Source organism: Hyperolius riggenbachi, chromosome 7 (assembly GCF_040937935.1).
Source record: "Hyperolius riggenbachi isolate aHypRig1 chromosome 7, aHypRig1.pri, whole genome shotgun sequence".
NCBI lineage: Eukaryota > Metazoa > Chordata > Amphibia > Anura > Hyperoliidae > Hyperolius > Hyperolius riggenbachi.
Window position 1 is genome coordinate 5,367,282 of NC_090652.1, and position 21,584 is coordinate 5,388,865.

The window sequence follows — 21,584 nt, forward strand, 5'->3', positions numbered from 1 at the left end:
GTGGGCTGTGGAGTGTCTCACACAGAGAAATGCAATAGTACAGTGAAATAATAATGCACTGGAGTGGTTCTGTGCCTGCAGCCACTGGGGCTCCTTTTCCTCCATCTCCTGCATGTCCCATGCAGAGAAACTAGGACCAGGATGGAGGCAGAGGAGACCCAGTGGCTGCAGCTGGAGTGCCTCAGGAACCCAACACTAGAAGAGGTAAGCAGTGGCACTTCTGTTGTGGTCTGTTAAAGTGAACCCGAGGTGAAAATAATCTGAAGAGATAAACAATTATATTTATCCTCCTACTCTGAAAAATGACTTTTTTAAAGTATACCACAGTTGAAAAAGAAGTTTGCAGTAGTGTGTGGGGGGTTAAAATTACATACCGTTAGCCAGTCCTGCCCCCTCCGTCTGCCTTCGTTAGTCTCCTATAAGTCCCGATGCCCGGCGACTTGATTGATCCCCCACCCGAACATACTGCACCCTGTGCGCGCAGTATGTCCTCCCCTCTTCACTTCTGGCCAGCGCATAGCGATCGGCTCAGAAGCACGTTCATTCCTCTGCCTTCTCTGCGCTGCGTGTATGCTCCATTACACTTAGCGTCACATGATAAGCATGTGACACTAAGTGTAATGGAGTGCACACGCAGTGCAGAGGAGGCCGAGGAGGCCGAGGAATGAATGTGCTTCTGAGCCGATCGCTATGCGCTGGCCAGAAGCGAAGAGGGGAGGACATACTGTGCGCACAGGGCGCAGTATGTCCAGGTGGGGGGTCAATCAAGTCGCCGGGCACCGGGATTTATAGGAGACTAACAGCGGCAGACGGAGGGGGCAGGACTGGCTAATGGTATGTAATTTGAACCCCCCACACACTGCTGCAAACTTCTTTTTCAACTGTAGTATCCTTTAAGTATCCCATGTTTTTATTTTTCATATTTAAAAATTTACAAAGTAGGTTGAATGTTTTACTGTATCTAATCAGTGGCAGCCTATTAACCTCCCTGGCGGTGCATTTCTGTCTGGAATTATGAGTCAAAAGCGGTACATTTTTTCAAGAATTTTAGGCCTCCAATTCTTACGTCATAACTCACCAAAAAGCCTGGTAGACAGACATTCTGCATATAAATAAAAGACTAGAACACAAATTTGTTGAATGAATTAAATGTATGAATAAACTTACAAAAATGTGACACTGCACAAATAAGGCAGGCTGAGAGTAGTCAAAATCTAGGCAGAGGTCGGTGCAGGCGGCAGGCAGAGAGTAGTCAAAATCCGAGTCCTGAGAAGACGTCGGCACACCATCTCCTTGTTTATGGGTGCTTGGCGAAGTGACATAGGCAGTGTCACAAAGATAATCAAAGTTGCAAAGATCGTGAGCACGCCAATCTCAAAAGCGCATAATATTTATTGTGCCATTTTCCACAAGATAGACCAACAATTGTTTCGGGGGCCGCGCAGGGTCCCCCTTTATCAAGGCATGTGGTTACGTAACCACATGCCTTGATAAAGGGGGGCCCTGCGTGGCCCCCGAAACAATTGTTGGTCTGTCTTGTGGAAACTGGCACAATAAATAAAATCCAGGCAGAGGTCGGTGCAGGCGGCAGGCAGAGAGTAGTCAAAATCCAGGCAAACGCCAGTGCAGATGGCAGGCAGAGAGTAGTCAAATTCCAGGCAGAGGTCTGTGCAGGCGGCACACAGATTATAGTCAAAATCCAGGCATACGCCGGTTCAGGCGGCAGGAAGAGAGTAGTCAAAATGCAGGCAGATGTCAGTATATGTCCTCTTTTTGTCCTGCCCCCCGTCACTGCAGCAACCGCCGCACTGATTGGCCGCTGGGTCCCCGGAACAAGAGCGTCGATGTGGGGATCCTGGTGGCCAGAATAGGCTGCAGATAGCTGGGGGCAGAGGCTGGAATCTCGCTGCACAGCAACGACCGCACACGGGACTCCTAAACATGCAGGAAACAATGTAATCCCCTACCCCGATATGAGCTCAGGCTTACCGCTCGCAGCTAATTTTGCCTACCCAGAGTTTAGGTTGGGGTTACCGCCGGGGAGATTAAGTGTCCCAGAGTTAGAAAAAAGTCAATAGTTCATGTGTTTCACCTCTACTTGCCCTCAGAAGTTGTATTCTGCCAGAAAAACTGTAATTAGCTTTTCAGTGATGTTTATTTCTGACAAGATGCCGACAAGACAGAAAGCTGTCACGTCCATGCCTAGAAATTAACTCTTTTAGGCAGTAAATAAAACAAGTAAAACAGCCTGGTTATTAATATGTTTTGTACTGTACATACACATGTGAAATTCCTCCATGCATGTGTGATTCAGATACACACATTGACAAATGAAATATTGTGCATCTGAGTTACAAAGCTTTTTAATCACACTGCATGATTTTTGGCTAGAAGGGTGGTAAGCCATTTGTATGATGATGAAAAAATAATAATCCCAATTAAAGTATTTCACATGTAACAAATCTAAACATCACAAAATGAATGGACATTTCCAAACCAAGAGATTATATGAGGCTTACTGAGGCAGTGAGGCATACTTTGGTTTAGTAAAGCAGTTTGAAACGTTAAGTGATTCAGCAAAGCTGGACTGCATTAGTGATGCTCTCACGGGTAAGCAGCAGGGCAGGCTATCTGGATGGATATATATCGTCCAGATAGACCTAAGTGGTTAAGCTGTGCTTGAAACCGTGGTCCTGTGGTCCCATGAGCCACCTGTCATGCAAACTGTTGACTCTCAGAACCTTGTCTTCCCCACCCCTCTTCCCCACCTCTGGTGCCCAAGAAGGAGGTGGGGGTGACGACTCCCTGGGGGGTTCATGGTGGCATCTGGGAGCCCTTTAAGAAGGAGACCCCAGATGCCCACCCCCTCCCAGGAGAAATTAGTATAGGGGTAAAATGTCCTTTAATATTCTAAATTAACCAGAAATACTTACCTTTACTTTTATAAAAAAAAAGTTCCTACGCCAATATCCTTGGAAAAGGTCCCACACCAATATCCTCTAATCTTGCAATCTTCTTAAGTTGATTGAAGATCTCTGCGCACCCAACGCCACACTCGTCGCTCCCCGCAGTAAGTATAGCTGAGAGCGCGTCTGCCTATGCAGATGCTATACTGCCAGCTCCCGCTGTCCTCCCTGCCTCCCACACCTGTCACCCACACCCATGCTGGCACCCAGTGCACCTCCGGTGCCCCAGGAGGGGAAGAGCCTCTTGTCCATGGATTGGACAATTGCTCCGGGGCGGAGGGGAAGGCTTGGCTGCCCCTCCTCCCTGGAGACCCCCCACACCATGGACCATGCGGGCTGGTATAGCTCATGGTGCGAAGCCCCAGTCGGCCGGGGCTCTGCATTCTGGCTATCCCAGCCTGCATAGGGGCAAGGGTGTAATGATCCGCTCAGCTGGCTGCACAGGCAGACAGCTGTTTGACCATTCCTCTAGTCTGTGGGCTGCAGGTCTCTGGAAGAGAGACCTGTCTTTCCTTTGCAAGTTTCTGACCTGCTCTACTGCTGAGGAATTTGCATACATTTGTTATGCAAATCGCCTAGCTGCCTCCTTTGAAGGCTGGCAGTATAAAAGCCATGTTTTCCCAGAATCCTTGGCTGGTCATCCTTCATGGTTTGTTTCTGATGAACTCTCCTAGAGTATCAGCCCTGTTGGTTTGCTAAAGTTTATCTTAGAGTAATTCTTGGGACTGCACTAGGCAGCTCCTCTAGTGCAGTTAGGTTGCTTATCTGTTTTGTCTGTGTTGTCTCTCTGCTGCGATTGTCCTGCCGCCAGCGGTGGTCGACAGGAAATCATTCTGTCTGTCTGGGGGTGCTAACCAGAACAGCGGTTGCTACTGGTAGCCCCTTCTGTTCATCTGTTTGGATCGCACTAGCCCCTAGCGGTAGCGGCTGTGGATCCTTCTGACCTGTGTTCCTGCTTGTACTCGGATCGCACTCGCTCTGGCGGAAAGAGCAGTGGATCTTTCCTGTCCTGCCCCTGAACCCGGATCGCACTCGCTCTTGTGGAAAGAGCAGTTGATCTTTCCTATCCTGTCCCTGAACCCGGATCGCACTCGCTCTGGTGGAAAGAGCAGTGGATCTTTCCTATCCTGTCCCTGAACCCGTATCGCACTCGCTCTGGCGGAAAGAGCAGTGGATCTTTCCTATCCTGTCCCTGAACCCGGATCGCACTTGCTCTGGCGGAAAGAGCAGTGGATCTTTCCTGTCCTGTCCCTGAACCCGGATCGCACTCGCTCTTGCGGAAAGAGCAGTGGATCTTTCCTGTCCTGTCCCTGAACCCAGATCGCACTCGCTCTGGCGGAAGAGCAGTGGATCTTATCTCTCATATTCCTGTTTTCCGTTGTCTGTCTTGTCTGATACGAACGCTTGCTGTAGGCTCGGTGAGGTAACCGTTTAGCAAGCGTTCACGTTCTCTATTTTTGTGTTTGTCTGTCATTGGTTAGTCAGGGTGGCGTGCTTGTCTCAACAGGAAAATATTTCTTACACCACTACAAACTCAAACTGATGCCCACCACCAATAAAAGTACAAATTTACTAATTTTAGAAAAAGGCTTCAGACCCCTACCTCTAATCAAACAGGAAAAGGTTAATTTTATTTTGACCCCCCCCCCCCCCCCTCATCTTCTTGCAGTCAGGTAGGGTTGGTTAGTTCTTTACCGATCATTCACCGTAAGCTCTTTTCCAGTCAGTTTAGAGAGATTATTTCTAAAAAAAAAAATAAAAAAAACGCACACAAGTGACTGCTCCTTACCCAGTACTTTGAAAATTAGCTCAATAGTTTAACAGCCCAGATTCCAGTTAGTAATTACTACAGGTTGTCACACAGATTTCACACAGCACTGCATGTGTATAAGGACAGGCAGTGGCGTCGCTAGGGGGTTTGATCCGGGGCACCACCCCGAACCTGTTGCCATGGTGCCCCGGATCCTCCCCTTGGGCCATTTTGGCCAGTTTGAGCGGCAGAAGGAGGCGCGCTGGGCGGAGCGGCGGGGGGAGTGGGCACAAGTAATTACAAACCCACATTCCTCTGCTATCCCCGAATGAAGCCTCCAGATTCTTTCTATTTCTTCTCCCAACATCCATCCATTGTTTACAGTGCCTTCTGTGATGACGTAACTGCGTGTCATCACAGGAGGTGCTATTACCAATGGATGGTCGCCGAGGAGGAAGTAGTAAGAAGCTGGAGGCTTCATGCGGGGATCACGGAGGAAGGTGAGTTTGTAACTACCTGTGCCCACTCCCCCCGCCACTGGAGGAACCTACCTATCTAGCCTATACTGGGGAAACTGACCTATCTAGCCTATACTGGGGAAACCAACCTATCTAGCCTATACTGGGGAAACCAACCTATCTAGCCTATACTGGGGAAACCAACCTATCTAGCCTATACTGGGGAAACTAACATATCTAGCCTATACTGGGGAAACCGACCTATATAGATTATACTGGGGAAACCTACCTACCTACCTATCTAGCTTATACTGGGGAAACCTACCTACCTATGTAGCCTATACTGGGGAAACCAACCTATCTAGCCTATACTGGGGAAACCAACCTATATAGCTTATACTGGGGAAACCTACCTACCTATGTAGCCTATACTGGGGAAACCGACCTTTCTAGCCTATACTGGGGAAACCGACCTATCTAGCCTATACTGGGGAAACCTACCTATCTAACCTATACTGGGGAAACCTACCTATCTAGCCTATACTGGGAAAACCTACCTATATAGCTTATACTGGGGAAACCAACCTATCTAGCCTATACTGGGGAAACCAACCTATCTAGCCTATACTGGGGAAACCAACCTATCTAGCCTATACTGGGGAAACCTACCTATCTAACCTATACTGGGGAAACCTACCTATCTAGCCTATACTGGGGAAACCTACCTATATAGCTTATACTGGGGAAACCAACCTATCTAGCCTATACTGGGGAAACCAACCTATCTAGCCTATACTGGGGAAACCAACATATCTAGCCTATACTGGGGAAACCGACCTATATAGATTATACTGGGGAAACCTACCTACCTATGAAGCCTATACTGGGGAAACCGACCTCTCTAGCCTATACTGGGGAAACCGACCTATCTAGCCTATACTGGGGAAACCTACCTATCTAACCTATACTGGGGAAACCTACCTATCTAGCCTATACTGGGGAAACCTACCTATATAGCTTATACTGGGGAAACCAACCTATCTAGCCTATACTGGGGAAACCAACCTATCTAGCCTATACTGGGGAAACCAACCTATCTAGCCTATACTGGGGAAACCTACCTATCTAACCTATACTGGGGAAACCTACCTATCTAGCCTATACTGGGGAAACCTACCTATACAGCTTATACTGGGGAAACCTACCTACCTATTTAACCTATACTGGGGAAACCTACCTATCTAACCTATACTGGGGAAACCTACCTATCTAGCCTATACTGGGGAAACCTACCTATATAGCTTATACTGGGGAAACCTACCTATCTAGCCTATACTGGGGAATCCTACCTATATAGCTTATACTGGGGAAACCAACCTATCTAGCCTATACTGGGGAAACCAACCTATCTAGCCTATACTGGGGAAACCAACCTATCTAGCCTATACTGGGGAAACCAACCTATCTAGCCTATACTGGGGAAACCTACCTATCTAACCTATACTGGGGAAACCTACCTATCTAGCCTATACTGGGGAAACCTACCTATATAGCTTATACTGGGGAAACCTACCTATTTAACCTATACTGGGGAAACCTACCTATCTAACCTATACTGGAGGCACCTACCTATCTAACCTGTACTGGGGGCACCTTCCTATCTAACCTATACTGGGGGAACCTACCTATCTAACCTGTACTGTGGGCACCTACCTATCTAACCTATAATGGGGGCAACTACCTAGCAAACCTGTACTGGGGCACCTACCTTTCTAACCTATACTTGTGGCAATTATATGGGCTACCCTATACTGGATGCAACTATGCCTGGCTACCTATACTGGGGGTGACTTATACCTGGCTCCGGGGGGGGGGGGGGAGGGGGCAAATTTTACACCCTCGCCCTGGGTGCAATTTAGCCTACAAAAACTGCCCTGCCCTCCCCCCACACTGTGCTGTCTCCCAGTCCCCGCTGTCTCTGCACTCAGACCTCAGATCGGCAGCAACCAGACAGAGGTGCATGCTACCCACGGACACACGGTTTGTTTGAGTTTATGCAAAAGTTCAGGTTGATTCATCAAAAAATTATTTGATAATAAATGGTGTCCTGTGTTGAGTCAACAGAATCTTCAGGGAACTTTTCAGATGCTTTTGCATTTTTAGAACCAGTATGGTAAGTTATAACTTATAAGAAATCTAGAAAAAATAAGTGCCCATCTAGTTTGCCTGTTTTATTTGTTTGGCAGATCAGAGATATTCCAGATCAGTGATATTCTTGTGATCTATCAATATCACGAATGAATTGGAGGCTCCCTCTACCAAGTATTGCCACTCCTCTTGTGAGGAAACGCGGAACACCGCCGCAAGTGCTCAGAGTGAGGCGGCTGTTTCCGCGTCCAACATGGCGGCACAACGCGAAGAAACCGCCGCATGCCGCATGGGCAGAGCGGTGGAGTCCGCGTTGGATGCGGTGGATTGCGAGCATAGCAATACTACTGACATTGTGGTTGGACGCGGGGAAGCCGCCGCTGGCTTGGAGAGCGGTGCGGCGACCCCCGCGCCCGAATCAGCGGATACATTGCAAAACATGTCTGGTGTGGCTGGGACTGCTAGTCCACACAGGTTCAGAAGGACGCGCGCGCGCGCGCGCTGAGAGGCAGAGATTATATGACAGCCAGAGAAGAGTCAGCTGACCAAGCTGGTCAGCTGACATTTTCACCACCTTCCATTGGTCCAGCACTTAGGGGTGGCGCTGGAGAGCGCTATGGTATATATACTGGGTGCTGGTCATTTCTCTGGTGTCTGGCGTTGAGATCACTACGTGGTAGCACTCAGACCTTGTCTGTATCTGTGTTCTAGCATAGTTTCCAAAGGTGTTGATGATCAAGGAACTCACACCTTAGCATTAGGAATATTGATCTGTATTATTTGTTATGACCTTCTGCCTGCCTGACTATTCCTCTGAACTCTGATTCTGTACCTTGCTATTTCTGATATCCTGTTGCCAAACTCTGCTCGTTCCTGGACTCTGTATTTGCCTCCTGACTCTGTACCTTGCTATTCTGATACTCCGTTGCCAAACCCTGCCTGTTCATTGGATTCCGTATCTGTCTCCTGAAATTGTACCTTATCTGTCTGTGTGTTAACGACCTGGCTTGCCCGACCTCGAGAACTGGCCTTACTGTTAGAGGCAGTTCCCAGACCTGTTAGTGACACCCTCTCACTGGTGTCACTCACGCTCTGTCCTTCCTACTCTCAGCCTAGCTCCTCCCCCGGGAGAATCTAGACCTACGGAAGGAACATACTTCTGTGCAGTACTCCTTACTGCTTCTGTACCTTCTCCTGAGGTGCAGTACTCAAAGTATTACTGTTGCACCAAACACTCACTTGTTACTCAGGTGTCCAGAGGTTAGAAGATATATCTGATTATCGGTGATACTGCAGATCATCAATAATCGGGTATATTCTGCATTCTCGGTGATACTGCAGATCACCGGTAATCAGACCCTCTCTGTGTTACACCGATCGTTACAGAACGCCAGACCAAAATGCAAATGGACACACACACTGACCGTCTGGGCGCACTTGCCACTTCGGTGGAAAACATCAACCAAGTGCTGGGTAGTCACAAGACTATGATTGACGCCTTGTCTGGTTCTTTACAAACCCTCCAGACAGCAGTGGATGAGGTGCGATCCCCTCCTAGCTCTGACATACGTTTGCCTGTACCTGAGAAATTTTCTGGTCACAGATCTGACTTCCGAAATTTTAGAAGTAGAGTGTTATCTTACTTTGAGTTGAGACCCCGATCTTCTGGAACTGTGGCCCAAAGGGTCACATTTATTAAGACTTTGTTATCAGGCGATTCTCAGACGTGGGCGTACAGTTTGCCCACCGGAGACTTAGCCCTCACATCAGTGGATGAATGTTTTAAAGCTATGGCAGTAATTTACGACGACCCAGACCTTGCTGCGACTTCTGAGCGGAAGCTCAAGCTTTTGCGTCAAGGCAAGGGTCCGGTCGAGGATTATGCAGCCGAATTTAGGAGGTGGTCAGTTTCAGCCAGGTGGGACACCTATGCCCTCTTAGATTGTTTCTTATCAGGGTTGTCAGATGAGGTCTCTGATCTCATGTTAAGTCTGCCAGAACCAAAAACAGTCGATGAGGCCATTTCATCGGCCATTCGAGTCGACCGCAGACTGCGCTATCAGAAACAGACCCGGGGTAGTAGTCATGTAAGAATGGTGTCCTACGCTGCGCCTCCAGTAACTCCACCTCCTCCCGTCTCGCCTCCACCCGAACCAATGCAAATTGGTCGGTCGAAACTATCCCAAGTGGAGCGAAGACGTAGGATGTCTGAGCAGCTGTGTCTTTACTGCGCAGAGGGGGGTCATAGAGTACGTAATTGCCCTAACAAGTCGGGAAACACTACCGCCTAGGAGTTGTAGGGGGTAACACCCTAGGCGTGCGACTTTTACCCCTAGAAGAGAAACGGTTACTTCTTCCTTGTACTGTTACGTGGGAAGATAAACCTGAGGTTTCTGAGGCTTTTGTTGATTCAGGCTCTGCAGCTAATTTTATGGATTTCGAATTTGCAAAGAAATTGGATATTCTGCTCACCCCGGTAAAACCACCCATTCAGGTTACGGCAGTAGATAATTCCCCCCTGCAAAGTAATCATCCGCTGTCTCAGACACCAGAGGTGGAAGTCACTATAGGGGTGCTACATAAGGAGAAACTGCAGTTTTTTGTGTTACACATGACCACCTCCACAGTCATCCTTGGCATGCCATGGTTGCACCTTCACTCCCCACAGATCAATTGGGCTACTGGTCAGCTAACTAGCTGGTCAACTCATTGTTTTCAGCAGTGTTTAGGGAGGGTGACACTGGGCCAGACCAGGATTCATTTGGAGGGTGTACCAGTACAATATTCCGAGTATTCCGATGTGTTCTGTCCCAAGGCTGCTGATAAGTTACCTCCACATCGCCCGTTTGATTGCCCCATCGATCTCCGATCTGGTTGTGTGCCCCCTAGGGGTCATCTCTACAATTTGTCGGGGCCAGAGAAAGTGGCCATGCAGGAGTACATTCGTGAAAATTTAGCCAAGGGGTTCATTCGCCCTTCCTGGTCGCCCGCTGGCGCAGGGTTCTTTTTTGTTAAGAAAAAAGACGGAGGCCTGCGGCCATGTATTGATTACCGGGGCCTGAATAAAATCACAGTGAAGAATCCCTACCCTTTGCCCCTGATAGATGACTTGTTTACACAGGTTACCGACGCTAAGATCTTTTCAAAATTGGATTTACGGGGTGCATACAACCTGGTGCGGATTAGAAAGGGCGATGAATGGAAGACGGCCTGTAACACGCCCGACGGGCATTACGAGTACCTAGTGATGCCCTTCGGGCTGTGTAACGCCCCGGCCGTCTTCCAAGAACTAATTAATGAGGTATTCAGGGAGGTGTTGGGCAAATTCGTGTTAGTATACCTGGATGATATACTTATTTTCTCAAACAACCTCTCTGAGCACAGGACACACGTCAAGTTTGTATTGGACAAACTAAGGCAAAACATGCTTTACGCTAAATTGGAGAAGTGCATCTTCGAGTTAACATCTGTCACCTTTTTAGGGTACATAATTTCCACCTCGGGCCTGTCTATGGATCCTGCCAAGGTCTCTGCTGTGTTGGAATGGCCTCAACCAGTGGGGTTAAAATCTCTTCAGAGATTTTTAGGCTTTGCCAATTACTATAGAAGGTTTATAAAGGGGTACTCCACTGTCATTGCACCCCTCACCAGTCTCACTAAGAAAGGGGCAGATACTACCCACTGGTCTCCAGAAGCTCTGCATGCATTCTCCACTTTGAAAGATTTGTTTTGCTCTGCACCCATCCTAAGACACGTTGACACCTCCTATCCCTTTACTGTTGAGGTGGACGCCTCGGAGGTCGGGGTAGGGGCTGTGCTGTCCCAGCGGGCAGGGTTGCAGGGTAGATTGCACCCATGTGCCTATTTTTCTCGTAGGTTCTCTCCGGCAGAGAGAAACTACAATATAGGCAACAGGGAGCTCCTGGCCATCAAATTGGCCTTTGAAGAATGGCGTCATTGGTTGGAAGGAGCAGAACATACGATTACAGTTTACACTGATCACAAAAATTTGGAATACATCGAGGGAGCTAAGAGATTAAGCCCCTGTCAGGCTCGATGGTCATTGTTCTTCTCGAGGTTCAGATTTATAATTACGTACACTCCAGGTAGCAAAAACATTAAGGCAGATGCCCTGTCCAGATGCTTTGAGCCGGAGACAGCACAGCCCTCCGCCCCAGAGACCATTGTCCCACAGAAACTGGTACTAGCAACAACTGAGACTTGGGAAGATTGGACAGAGACTTTAGGTCCCTTTCAGCAGGACATCCCGGAGGGGAAGCCCAAAGGGGTTATGTTTATACCACTGCCATTCTGTCTTCAGATTTTACAGATGTTCCACCCACACAAAAATGCGGGACACATTACTGTGAGGAAACGCGGAAAAGCCGCCGCAAGTGCTCAGAGTGAGGCGGCTGTTTCCGCGTCCAACATGGCGGCACAACGCGAAGAAACCGCCGCATGGGCAGAGCGGTGGAGTCCGCGTTGGATGCGGCGGATTGCGCACATAGCAATACTACTGACATTGTGGTTGAACGCGGGGAAGCCGCCGCTGGCTTGGAGAGCGGTGCGGCGACCCCCGCGCCCGAATCAGCGGATACATTGCAAAACATGTCTGGTGTGGCTGGGACTGCTAGTCCACACAGGTTCAGAAGGACGCGCGCGCGCGCTGAGAGGCAGAGATTATTTGAAAGCCAGAGAAGAGTCAGCTGACCAAGCTGGTCAGCTGACATTTTCACCACCTTCCATTGGTCCAGCACTTAGGGGTGGCGCTGGAGAGCGCTATGGTATATGTACTGGGTGCTGGTCATTTCTCTGGTGTCTGGCGTTGAGATCACTACGTGATAGCACTCAGACCTTGTCTGTATCTGTGTTCTAGCATAGTTTCCAAAGGTGTTGATGATCAAGGAACTCACACCTTAGCATTAGGAATATTGATCTGTATTATTTGTTATGACCTTCTGCCTGCCTGACTATTCCTCTGAATTCTGATTCTGTACCTTGCTATTTCTGATATCCTGTTGCCAAACTCTGCTCGTTCCTGGACTCTGTATTTGCCTCCTGACTCTGTACCTTGCTATTCTGATACTCCGTTGCCAAACCCTGCCTGTTCATTGGATACCGTATCTGTCTCCTGAAATTGTACCTTATCTGTCTGTGTGTTAACGACCTGGCTTGCCCGACCTCGAGAACTGGCCTTACTGTTAGAGGCAGTTCCCAGACCTGTTAGTGACACCCTCTCACTGGTGTCACTCACGCTCTGTCCTTCCTACTCTCAGCCTAGCCCCTCCCCGGGAGAGTCTAGACCTACGGAAGGAACATACTTCTGTGCAGTACTCCTTACTGCTTCTGTACCTTCTCCTGAGGTGCAGTACTCAAAGTATTACTGTTGCACCAAACACTCACTTGTTTCTCAGGTGTCCAGAGGTTAGAAGATATATCTGATTATCGGTGATACTGCAGATCATCAATAATCGGGTATATTCTGCATTCTCGGTGATACTGCAGATCACTGGTAATCAGACCCTCTCTGTGTTACACTGATCGTTACACCTCTAAAGCAGATTTAATGGCAAGAAGCTCACAATTCCTAATAAAATAGTTTCTTTCAGCTGGGGATAATTTTTGAGAAAAGAAAGCTACTGGATTAAGAATAGACTTAGACCTGACCTTTGTGAAAAGATTGCCCCAACGGCAATCTCATAGGCATCCACTACAACTTCGTAAGATTGAGCGGGGTCCGGATGAGTGAGTTCCAGTGCTGAAGTAAACAGAGTCTTACATTTTTTAAATGCGATTTGAACTTCATCAGTCAATCATAATGGAATATTAGATTTGGTGACTTGAGTGAGGGGTGATACTATAGCTAAAAACACCTTGATGAGCCGGCAGTAAAAAATAACAAAACCCAGGAAGCATTGCACTCCCTTTCTGTCTATGGGAGTAGACTAATTTAACAAAGATATCACCTTTTGGGGACCCATGGCTATCCCTTCAGTAGTGTTGGGCGAACAGTGTTCGCCACTGTTCGGGTTCTGCAGAACATCACCCTGTTTGGGTGATGTTCGAGTTCGGCCGAACACCTGATGGTGTTCGGCCAAACCGTTCGGGTTCGCCCGAACTACTCAATGGCCGGCCGAACAGGGCCCCTGTTCGGCCGAATACGGCCCCTGTTCGGCCGAATACGGCCCCTGTTCGGCCGAATACGGCCCCCCTATGGGGTCGCAGGCATAAGGGGGGAGCATGCCCCGATCGGGGGGGGGGGGAAATTCCCCCCACCCCCTCCGCTAGCGCTCCCCCCTCTGCCCGCTTCCCCATAAAAAAAGTTTAATGCAAGTTAAATAGTACCGGTGGCTGGCCTGGCAGTGGAGTGAGGAGGAGGAGTCCGAGTAGGAGAGTGACGCGTTGAGGCCGGGCAGCGGGCGGTTCAGCGGTAGTACCCTTGTGGTACTTCCGCCCTTTCTCTGACCTCACGTCCTCTACGTGATGACGCATACGAGGGTACGCCTGACGCGTACCCTCGTATGCAGAGGACGTGAGGTCAGAGAAAGGGCGGAAGTACCACAAGGGTACTACCGCTGAACCGCCCGCTGCCTGGCCTCAACGCGTCACTCTCCTACTCGGACTCCTCCTCCTCACTCCACTGCCAGCCACCGGTACTATTAAACTTGCATTAAACTTTTTTTATGGGGAAGCGGGCAGAGGGGGGAGCGCTAGCGGAGGGGGTGGGGGAAATTTCTGACCCCCCCCGCGATCGGGGCATGCTCCCCCCTTATGCCTGCGACCCCATAGGGTCCCCAAAATGGGCATGTTCGGGGGTCCCATTGACTTCCATTGAGTTCGGGGTTCGGGCCGAACATGCCGAACATCTGGCCCATGTTCGGCCTGTTCGGCCCGAACCCGAACATCCAGGTGTTCGCCCAACACTACCCTTCAGTAGAGAGTATTAGACCTAAAAAGGTAATAGAAGTATTTTCAAAATCACATTTTTCAGGCTTTGCATATAGTCCCTGGGTTCTAAGACATTGGAGTACCTTCTTTATGTGTCCACTGTGTTCCTCCAGAGAAGAATGAAAAAGTCAGGGAATCATTGAAATATACAACTAAAAAGACATCTAAAAATCATAGAAGATATCATTGCTAAAATGTTGAAAAGTGATGGGAGCATTGCATAGCCCAAAGGGCATAACTGTATACCGTATTTTTCGGACTATAAGACGCACTTTTTCTCCCCCAAATTCAGGGTGAAAACGCTGGTGCATTTTATTGTCTGAATGTACAGCTGTGACAAGTGGGAAAGCACCTCTGTATTTCCTGTGCTGCATGCGTCCGCATACAGGATGCTTACTTCTGCCCAGCTTTGACAGAATCCTCCGACATGCAGGATAGATATTTCCGCTTAGAAAGTTACTGCAGACGCGGCTGATGAAGGCACCGCTCTTGAACTAATCACAATCCTCCCTCCCTGACACCAATCAGGGAGGAAGGATTGTGATTGGTTCAGGAGCGGTACCTTCATCCCACCCGCAGGACGAGTGCGACCAATCAGCCGCATCTGCAGTCACTTCCTAAGCGGAAATATATATCCTGCATGTCGGAGGATTTTACCGGGCAGCGGCAGTTAGCGATGATTGGCAAATGCCTTGGTAGGCAGCAGGACTTCACTTCAGCATCTTCTGAACCATCAGGTCAGCAGCAGCGGCACAGTGGGGGATCGCCGATCGCCGCAGTGGATCACCAATCAGAGTCCAGGATGATCCCAGCATTCAGGCGGCAGCATTTAAGAAGCAGAGGAGTCAAAGCTGGGCAGAAGTAAGCATCCTGTATGCGGACCCACGCAGTGCCGGAAATACAGAGGTATTTTTCCAGACAGCACTTTCCCACTCCCGGAGTCTGAGTTATGTCTTTCCCCACTCTATACACTGGCTGGTACAAGCAGTGGATGGAGACACTTCAATCATATGTGCTTTATCCCTGATACATCAGGAGCTGGCAGCAAGTGTAGTGTGCCCCTCTGGAGTCTTCCTGATTCTGATCCAGAAGCTGTTGATCTTGCACTTTTTTTTTTTTTTTTCTTCTTTTTTGCAGCCATTTATCTCTACAGCACCTTGTTTACCTGTGGAGCACTTTGCACTGGGACAGTATTTGTATACACATCTTTATTTATATTGTTACCTGCTGCTGATGTTAGAATCTGAAGCTCTACAGGACGCTCCTGCACCATGGACGCACCAGGTTTAGTTTGGTTTCTTGTCCCCTGATTTTTGCCCTCTAAACCTAGGTGCGTCTTATAGTCCAAAAAATACAGTACTCAAAATGACCAAAATGAGTTCTGAAGGTCATTTTCTACTCATCTCCTCCGTATACATACTAAATTGTAAGTGTGTAAGTCTAATTTTGTAAATATTCAGGCTGAACAAAGTAATTGAGTTCTGTAGGAAGAAACAAGGGATAATGATTTGTTACTGTAATCTTCTTTTTATCTCTGTAGTTAATGCAAGGATGAAGAGAATGGTCTTTCTTTTAAACAAAGAAGATATCTGCTGTTGTTGACAATGTGGAATGGTGTATAAAACCTTTTTTTAAGTTCTCATCGATGTAGTCGTTTAAGATTACTTGTTCTGGTTCAGTTAGTAGGTAGATGTGCCCAAAATGGATCTCTGCCCCGGGAGAAGGGAAATCATAAATTCCATGTGGGGGTAAAATGTCAGCCCCTCTTTTATCAAACACATCAAAAAAAGTTGTGATAACCTTCTTTTTCAGCTTAAAAAAATTCTGATGCAATCTTAAAAATAAAGTTATAAAACTAAAAATAAAAATATGAGTCTTTTATATATTACTTATGTTGTATTTCTCATCTGTACTACATGTACAATTAATTTTTTAATATGTTTATTTTCACTTCAGATTTACTTTAACCATTCCTGCTGCCTGGACATGATTGTCAGGTTCAGGCGGCAGCTACTGCGCGCTCCCGCGTGCGATTGGGTGCATGTCCGTGCCCTCCCGTGCCGCCCCCTTAGCCCAGAGATCAATGAATGGAAATAAAGTTCCCATTCATCGATCTAAGTCCCTGGCTGAAAAAAAATGACTGTTACTTATCAGAGGCCTTTCTGGAAAAAAAAAGTTTCCTATCCTCCTAATGCTTCTTGGAAGCGAGTTCTTGCTTCCTGGACGAAAAAAAAATCTCACTGTACACAAATAGTAAAACTACATCTACATACATTTTTTAATAAAATAAACCCACATTATTAAATTTAAAATTAACTGTTTAACTCCCACACCAACAATTACCAAATACAATTATTAATGGGGGGAAAAAATACAATAAAAAAAACATAAATAGTTACCTAAGGGTCTGAACTTTTTAAATATGCATGTAAAGAGGGTATATTACAAAAATTAAATTATAAGCTTGTTAACAGTGATGGATGCAAAAACTGAAAAAATGCACCTTTATTTCCAAATAAAATATTGGCTCCATACATTGTGATAGGGTCAAAATTTAAAAAGTGTAATAACCGAGACAAATGGGCAAATAAAATACATACAGTGGGTTGCAAAAGTATTCGGCCCCCTTGAAGTTTTCCACATTTTGTCACATTGTCTGCCACAAGCATGCATAAATTTTATTGGAATTCCATGTGAAAGACCAATACAAAGTGGTGTGCATGTGAGAAGTGGATCGAAAATCATACATCATTCCAAACATTTTTTACAAATAAATAACTGCAAAGTGGGGTGTGCGTAATTATTCGGCCCCCTGAGTCAATACTTTGTAGAACCACCTTTTGCTGCAATTACAGCTGCCAGTCTTTAGGGTATGTCTCTACCACCTTTGCACATCTAGAGACTGAAATCCTTGCCCATTCTTCGTTGCAAAACAGCTCCAGCTCAGTCAGATTAGATGGACAGCGTTTGTGAACAGCAGTTTTCAGATCTTGCCACAGATTCTCGATTGGATTTAGATCTGGACTTTGACTGGGCCATTCTAAAACATGGATATGTTTTGTTTTAATCCATTCCATTGTTGCCCTGGCTTTATGTTTAGGGTCATTGTCCTGCTGAAAGGTGAACCTCCGCCCTAGTCTCAAGTCTTTTGCAGTCTCCATGAGGTTTTCTTCCAAGTTTGCCCTGTATTTGGCTCCATTCATCTTCCCATCAACTCTGACCAGCTTCCCTGTCCCTGCTGAAGAGATGCACCCCCCGAGCATGATGCTGCCACCACCATATTTGACAGTGGGGATAGTGTGTTAGTTTTCCGCCACACATAGCGTTTTGCATTTTGGCCAAAAAGTTCCATTTTGGTCTCATCTGACCAGAGCACCGTCTTCCACATGTTTGCTGTGTCCCCCACGTGGCTCGTGGCAAACTGCAAAAGGGACTTCTTATGCTTTCTGTTAACAATGCCTTTCTTATTGCCACTCTTCCATAAAGGCCAACTTTGTACAGTGCATGACTAATAGTTGTCCTATGGACAGAGTCTCCCACCTTAGCTGTAGATCTCTGCAGCTCGTCCAGAGTCACCATGGGCCTCTTGACTGCATTTCTGATCAGCGCTCTCCTTGTTCGGCCTGTGAGTTTAGGTGGATGGCCTTGACTTGGTAGGTTTACAGTTGTGCCATACTCCTTCCATTTCTGAATGATCGCTTGAACAGTGCTCCGTGGGATGTTCAAGGCTATGGAAATCTTTTTGTAGCCTAAGCTTGCTTTAAATTTCTCAATAACTTTATCCCTGACCTTGTCTTGTGTGTTCTTTGGACTTCACGGTGTTGTTGCTCCCAATATTCTCTTAGACAACCTCTGAGGCCCTCACAGAGCAGCTGTATTTGTATTGACATTAGATTACACACAGGTGCACTCTATTTAGTCATTAGCACTCATCAGGCAATGTCTATAGGCAACTGACTGCACTCAGATCAAAGGGGGCCAAATAATTATGCACACACCACTTTGCAGTTATTTATTTGTAAGAAATGTTTGGAATCATGTATGATTTTCATTCCACTTCTCATGTGTACACCACTTTGTGTTGGTCTTTCATGTGGAATTCCAATAAAATTGATGCATGTTTGTGGCAGTAATGTGACAAAATGTGGAAAACTTCAAGGGGGCCGAATACTTTTTGCAACCCACTGTAGGTTTTAATTATGGTAGCCTATATTATTTTAAAGCTATAATGGCAGAAAACTAAGAAATCATGAATTTTTCCATTTTTTTCTTAACCTCCCTGGCGGTCTTTTTTTAATCATGTAGCTAGCGTAGCGCTAGCTACATGATAGCCGCTGTGCAGTGGCATCCCACCACCCCCTCCGATCGCCCCTGCGATCAGCGCAAACAGGAAATCCCTTTCAGAACGTCGTGATGTCATCAGGAGTCCCGATCCACCCCTCAGTGCTGCCCCCCCCCCAGGGGTCTGGGGGGGGGGGCACGTTGGATAGCGGCGAATCGGCGTGGAGCAGTGGCGATTGGGAAGTACACGCAGCTAGAAAAGTGCTAGCTGCGTGTACAAAGAAAATTATGCAAATCAGCCCAGCAGGGCCTGGGAAATCCTCCTGCGTGCATAGCCGACCTGAGGTAGGGCTTACCGCCAGGGAGGTTAATATTCCTGTGAAAATGCATTTATAAAAAATAATTGGATGCATTTAGAAAGCCTAATTGGTGGTGAAAAAAAACAAGATATAGATAATTTCATTGTGATAAGCAGTGATAAAGTTATTGGCAAATGAAAGGGAGGTGAAAGTTGCTCTGTTGCATAAGGTGAAAAATCCCAGTGAGCTCAAAATGTTTAAAGGGACCAGAGCACATATTCCTAAAAATACACAAAATTAACCTCCCCTAAGGGAGGTTCTCAGATGACGTGAGCCATTGGGGGGGGATGGAAGGCAATAATTACCTTAAGGGGGTGGCTGCATAGCCCCTATAGATTTGCAGGCCTTCATCTTTCACGTTACTGCCACAGCTGCAAACATTACCAAAGCTAACGAGAAGAAAGAACCCTAATTTTAAACCTATGATTTAGCATGGTTATCCACAGCTAATTTTAAATTCTGATATCTCTTAAAGAAACCAGGTTTATCTGACCTTTTCTTTACAATCTATATATATAAAATCGGATGTGTGTATGTATGTGTGTGTGTATGTGTGTGTGTATGTGTGTGTGTATGTGTGTGTGTATGTGCCGCGATCACGCGAAAACGGCTTGACCGATTTTAACGAAACTTGCTACACAGATCCCTTACTACCTGGGATGATAGGTTCTGGGGGTCTCGGGTCCCCCCTGCACACGTGGGCAGAGCTACAAACAGCAAATCAGATTTCACCCATTCAAGTCAATGGAAAAATGTAAAAGACTGCCATTCTCACAGTAATCAAGCCAGAGTCCCCACACTTGGCACAGTTGGTCACTTGGTGACAGAGGTTACGAATCCAGGAAAAATGGGAGGAGCATAAAACAGCCAATCAAATTTCAGCCATTCATTTTAAATGGGAAAATGTAAACTGCAGCCATTCTTAGACTGTTAATCGCAGGGTTCTCAAACTTGCCACACTTGGTCACTGGGTGAATGCGATTAAGATTCAAGAAAGTGGGTGGAGCCTACAACAGCCAATCAAAATTCACCTATTGATTTTCAAGGGGAATATTTAAACTGCTGCCATTCTTACACTGTTAATGGCAGAGGCTTCAAACTTGCTACAGTTGGTCATTGGGTGACTGGGGTCCAAATTCACTAAAGGGACGGGGCCACCTACAGCCAATCAGATTTCCTTTGGTGGATAAACTGCTTCCATTCACACATTTTCGATGCCAGGAACCTGAAAGCTCACAAACTTGGTCATTGAGTGACTGTGTGTCAAGGTTACAAAAAGTGGGTGGAGCTAAAAACAAATTTCACTGGAAAATATAAACTGCAGCCATTCGTACACTGTTAATGGCAGGGCTCTCAAACTTTGCACAGTTGGTCACTGGGTGAATGAGATTAAGATTTTGGAAGGTGGGTGGAGCCTACAAAAGCCAATAAAAATTCACCTTTTGATTTTCAAAGGGAATATTTAAGCTGCTACCATTCTTATACTGTTAATAGCAAATGCCTCAAACCTGATAAAGTCAGTCATTGGGTGATTAGGGTTCAAATTCAGAAAGGGGGCAGAGCCACAAACAGCCATATTTGTTTATTTTTCAATGGGAATATACAAAGTATTGATATCAAGGACCCCAAAGCTGATAAACTTGATAACTGAGTTACTGTATGTCAAGGTTAGAAAAAGTGGCCGGTGCCAACAACTACATTTTTAACATGGCAGGGTTCCCAAACTTTACACAATTGGCCACTGGGTGACTGGGATGAATATTCAGAAATGTGGGTGGAGCCTACAACAGCCAATCAAAATTGACCAATTGATTTTCAAGTGGAATATTTACATTGCTACCATTCTTACACTGTTAATGGCAGAGGCCTCAAACCTGATACAGTCAGTCTATTGGGTGACTGGGGTCCAAATTCACTAAAGGGGTGGAGCCACAAACAGCCAATCAGATTTGTTAGCTTGATTTCAGCCGTTCGCTTATTGGCAGGTTTCTCAAACGTGACACAGTTGGCCACTGTGTGACTGGGACTAATATTCAGGAAAGTGGGTGAAGCCTACAGCAGCCAATCAAAATTTACCTTTTGATTTTCAAGGGGAATATTTACATTGCTGCCATTCATACACTCTTAATGGCAGAGGCCTCAAATCTGCTACAGTCAGTCACTGGGAGACTGGGGTTTAAATTCTGAAGGGAGCGGGCCAAACACAGCCAATCACATTTGTTTAATTTCAATGGTAAAATGCAACTTATTTATGCCAACGACCCCAAAGCTCATAAACTTGGTCATTGAGTGACTGTATGTTAAGGTTAGAAATAGTGGGCGGAGCCAAAAACAACTAACTTTTTACATTGGAAAATATAAACTGCAGCTTTTCTTACACTGGTAATGGCTGGGTTCTCAAACTTCCCACAGTTGATCACTGGGTGACTGGAATTAATATTCAAAAAAGTAGGTGGAGCCTACAAGAGCCAATCAAAATTCACCTACTGATTTTCAAGGGGAATATTGAGACTGCAGCCATTCTTACACTGTTAATGGCAGAGGCCTCAAACCTGCTACAGTCGGTCATTGGGTGACTGGGGTTCAAATTCAGTAAAGGGGCGGAGCCAAACACAGCCAATCAGATTTCTTTGCTGCATAAACTGCTTCCATTAGCAGAATTTTGATGCCAGGA